Source organism: Clytia hemisphaerica, unplaced genomic scaffold (assembly GCF_902728285.1).
Source record: "Clytia hemisphaerica strain Z4C2 unplaced genomic scaffold, Clytia hemisphaerica genome assembly, whole genome shotgun sequence".
In the NCBI taxonomy this organism is placed as follows: domain Eukaryota; kingdom Metazoa; phylum Cnidaria; class Hydrozoa; order Leptothecata; family Clytiidae; genus Clytia; species Clytia hemisphaerica.
In genome coordinates this window covers 569,169-574,378 of record NW_027103808.1, presented here as the reverse complement: position 1 = coordinate 574,378, position 5,210 = coordinate 569,169, and positions in this window count along the sequence as shown.

Sequence of the window (5,210 nt, the reverse complement as noted above, 5' to 3'; positions counted from 1 at the left end):
AACAACAAGGTTGCTCGAGCAATCTTACAATTATAGAAACACTACTCGACCAGATCTTAAACTCAGTCCTGTCCAAATCCTGTTTTGCTGCCAGCTGCATGACCACATACTCACACACCCATCGCACTACCAGCTTTACTGGTAGTGATTGACGCAAGACAACGGGAAGAAACATTGTCATCCAAAACCGTAGTAAGAAACATCAACGTCAATGGATTTGCTCTGGGGTGATCGTAGAAACACTCCCTAACAGACAATACAGAGTCAGAACCAATGGCTCAGGGAGGATGACACTGCAAAATCGTCGCTTCTTCGACCGCAACATTTAGCACCAACAGTACTACCCACACAAAACCAATCGCTTCCATCCAGCTTCACCATCAACCTCACCATTCATGGAGACACGGCCCCTTTAACCCTCCTCATCCAGCAACTCCTATGCCTGCTCTGCCTCGGCCTCACCAGTAACAGATCCAATTTTTTGTCTTTCTTTCCAGTTTTTTTTTTCTCATTCTGCTAGTATTAAACTATTGATCTGTTCTGAGTTTGAGATTGTCAAGACTGCTAGGTTTCAGTATTTGGCTCTAAGCTCTAAAAAGAGCACTAGTAACTGAAAAACCTTAGGGTTAGGATCTTCAAGAGAAATCAAAACAATAAAAAACAATAAAACTTGAACTCCCTTACAATGGAAGCAGATATATAGAATACACAAAATAATTGCAAACATGAAAGGGAAGGTCGAAAGCTCTCTGCTGTTACCTTTCGCAACATAAAAATTTGACGGATTCTTCGAAAAATTTTGGATTTAATTCTTTGATTTACATTTGCTGGAAGACAATGCACGACCCCACAGAACGAATAGTTTTAAAAGAAAGCTTGATCTACCATCTTTAAAACACAAAAAAACCATTTGTTACGGGACCAATCTGCTCCTTCGTGTTTTTAACAAAAGTAACCATGGTTTTTCCAAATTTGCGGTGCCGTAATCTTGTTAACTATTTGTCCCAAATGCCAAAAGTCAGCCAGCTATTTATTGAATTTTACAATTACGTCATAGTAGACTACGCTCGCCACCGAAGAGGTTTATTTGGAAAGGGTAATTACATTTTATTGTTCGCTTCTTTTTTAAAGATTGGCCGGGTTGGAAAAGTATGAATTTCTTTGTACATATTTTACCTACCCCAAATATTTAGGAGGCTGAGATTTAAACAAATGGTCAAGTTGAAACGAACGATAAATGTATCAAGGTCTGTTTTATTTACCCCCTGGTGACTTAACAAAAGAGACTTAACTCGATGTTACAATCCAATTATTGAAAGTTTGTCTCGGCCTTCTTATAATGAGCGAGACATACGTTCTCTGATTACGCAATTTTCATATTGACATTTTTGAGGCATTTTGATGTAACTGTCAAGAATGTCCAATATAACCATTAACACCTTTGATTCTTTGATGTGTTTAGCAAATTCTCTGCTCACTCAACCCGGGGGTCCGGTGTTGACCATTTCAACAATTGATTCGAGTCAGCCATCCTGTAAGGGAGATAGGCAGGGAGCAGTGGCTGGTCGGGAACATCTTGCAGAAATTGATCAAGTTTTTTTTTGAAGGAATTTTTGGAACATTTGGTCATGTCACGTATTTTTCTTGGTAACACATTGATAGTCTTGGACCGGTGTCTGAAAGGCAGCTCTTCCAAATGTTTGTTCGTTGTATTCACTGGTTTGAGGTGCATTTTCTTCCCGTTGGTTTGTATATGAAAAAACGGCCTTCCCCTTCACCATAGTAAAATTTGGCACCAGTTGTTCGATTATACACCATGTATATATAATTTGGTATCTTTCGCGTCTTCTCTCGAGACTGTACATGTTGAGGTGTTTGAGCTTCTCCCAATAATTCAAATTGGGTGGAAGTTGGATCCCTTTATATAGGATTTTTGCAGATACTCCAGTTCTTGCATCAGGGATCGCTTTGTAGGAGACCATACTGGGAGGATTCCAGATGCTGAAGTACCAATGTCTTCCAAAGATGATCATTACTGATTTATCTCTGGACTTGAAGGTTCTGTATATCCAGGCGCTTATACCCTTTACTCTGTCGGATCGTTTGAATGTGCATTTCATATGACAGTTGTTTGATAGCAGGATACCCAGGTCTTTCACGCCCTTTTTATTTCGATGGCTGCCTGTACATCTGATTGTAGACTGAGTGTACTTTCAGTTGTTCATTTTTTCCGTATGCAATGTGTTCAAACTTTTTTCCATTGAGCTCCATATTGTTGATGGTGTCCAGTCATAGACTACGTCTAGATCATCTTGAAGGGAGACTCACATCTGCAGCGCAAGATATTGCCTTCATAAGTCTTGTGTCGTCAGCAAAAAGAGAGAGTGGAATGTTAATCTTTTCGTTATGTCACTAATCATTACCAGAAACAGGAGGGGGCCCAGAACTGAGGCTTGTGGAACTCCGCTTGTAACTTTCGCTTCATCTGATAGGAACGTGTTTTGGAAACTTTTTGGTATCTCTCAGTAAAGGAAGGATTGTATCCAGTTCAATAGTTGTCCTTTGATTCCATTGATTTTTAGCTTGTGTAGTAAGATGTGATGGTCCACCTTGTCAAGGCCTTGCTGAAAGTCAAGGTAGATTACATCAACATTTTCATTGTTTTGTAGGTGAGATATCAGTCTTTCTACATGAGCCAATAGTTGACTCAAGCAAGATCGCCCTGGTCTGAACCATGTTGTGTTGGATTTATAGGTTTTTTCTTCAAGGTGGATTTGCAATTTCTCTCTGACTATTTTCTCAATATTTTAGTGGTAATTAGTTCAGCGCAACAGGTCGATAATTTCTGGTAACCTTGATCTCCTTTCGAATATTGTTATGTGGCTTGTTTTGAGAATTTCAGGTGTGATTCCTTTGAAAGTTGTTTTGCCCATATCATCTTAAGTGGCTTAGAAAGTGATTTCTTGCACATTTGAAAAACTTTTCTGGCAAGCCATCTGGTCCGGCTGACGATTGGCTGGAATAGTGTCAATTTGTTGGATGAAATCATCTTGTGAAAAGTATGTGCTCAAGGTTGAGGAGTCTTTTGTCTCATTTGAATTCAGAAAACTGTAGTCTTTTTGGGAGCGGTAATACGAACAGTATTGCTTTTGTAAGATGTTCGCCATCTTTGTGAGTCATTGTAATTTGTTGGTGGTTGATTTTCAGTGGGGCCAACTTTAGGTTTTTTTTTGTGAATCTTTTGCATAGGGTAGAAGTATTTAGGATTGCTTTTGATTTGAGTGAGGCATCCAGCTCTGCTTTATCGCGTTCATTTTGTGGGGTTGCTGTACATCATTCAATGTCATTAGTTTCTGATTTGTTTTTATTGGTTTTGAATTCTTTTTGGAGAGTCTTTTACGTTTTCTCATAAGAATACGACGATCTCTGGAATCTTGAAAATTCTTTGGAGTTTTCTCTTTGGCAAATGCTTTTTCACAATCAGAAGACATTTTTCAAGGAAGTTGGCATATTGACGATTTGGGTCATATAGATTTGTGTCCAGTTCTTGAGACCAATTAATCTCTGTTAATTCTTTGTTAATAATTTCCCAGTCAATTTTATCACTTTGGAAGTTGTAGAGGTCAAATTTGCTTATTAAGTTACGTTCTTCAGTTTCTCCGAATTGATTATCAAAATTCAGATGTGTTGTAACATCTACAACAAGATGATCTGAATAAATAGTAGGTGAGCATGTGTAATTAAATACAGTGTCTGTGTTGTTTGTGAATAGAAAGTCTAAAATTGTCGATTCTTTTTGAGAAAATTCTACAAAACCCCCTGAAATATATCTCACCTTCGATAAGTCAGAAGGACTTCTCAGGAACTTCAAAAAAAAAAAAAGTGGGACCTCTCGCGGACCTTTCACGTTGGAAAGAGCTCAGATTTTGAAATTTTAAAGTGGAATATCCTGACATTGACTTGTCAGTTGACAAAACTACTTGGGGAATCACGTTTTCTCATGTATAAGAACAGGTACCCTTAAAATCTCAGATTATGATTTCTGATTATGCCTTTTTTAACAATCCAAAAGTTTGCTTCAACAGCCAAATGAAAACATTTCAACTGAGAATGCAACAAGACCAAGCTGACAGCTCATAAAAACCTTTAAAAAAAGAAAGAAGATAAATATGTCTTTACCACAAATTGAAAACAGCCATCATGCATGCTTATTCTTTCATCTTGCTGCGCGGCAGGTCAGTCAATAGCGAAAAGCAGGTGTATATTATCATCAATATAATTGTCCATAAAATCTCATCCTCCAGAAACTTTCAGTGTTGAGACAGTATAAATAAAAAGATGGTAAATTTTCCCATCGCGTGAACAAAAGGTCCAAAATTCAAATGTGTAATGAATTTGGTCAGTAAAGGAATAAACAGGAACAACAGATCTTCATCCCCATCATCCTGAAAAAAATCACTGTACTTCTGACGCACTACTCCTACTAGCATTGTAGAATAGCCTCGTATTGAACCAGTTTCAATGATGTAATGCTAAATCAATTTGCCGGCATCCGATGAATTCGGTAGATACGAGAATTTACCTTGAACTGACTGGAAATAAAAAACCTCTTTACAATTTAGCGGCCGCCTAGACTAGAGTCTACTTCTGGCTGAACTTCTAGTCCAGGCAATATGGGGTACTTACCCCCACCTTGCTGGTGAACAAGGTCTTTAACTGTTTTTGGGATCCTACACATCTATGTTTCGAGAATCACGATGGTTTTCAGGCAAACCCCCTATCACGAACATTCCAGATGGGGTGTTGATTGAGGGCACCTGGGGACGCTTTTAGTAGCTTTGCCTGGGGTAAGGCACTTGTTTAAGCCATATTGCAAGAAATATTGATGCAAACTTATTGAAACTTGGCAGTGTGTTAGATAAGACATCAAAGATTGTATGTACAAAATTTCAAGATAGTAGCTTTAAAAATGTGTATTTTACAGACCCGAATAAAAAAATGTCGTTAAAAAATTAACCCTTGCCCAAAATTTAAGCCGGAATCTTTTTTCACAGGGTCAAAAACCCTTTGAACAAATTTGAAAACCACACGGTGGTCATTTTTGGATGTTTTTCTCCCACTTGCTGAGCAACCTTGTTGAACAAGGGTGTTTTTTATTGTTATATAGACTACACAACATTTCTTTTACCATATCAACCCGGGGGGGGTAC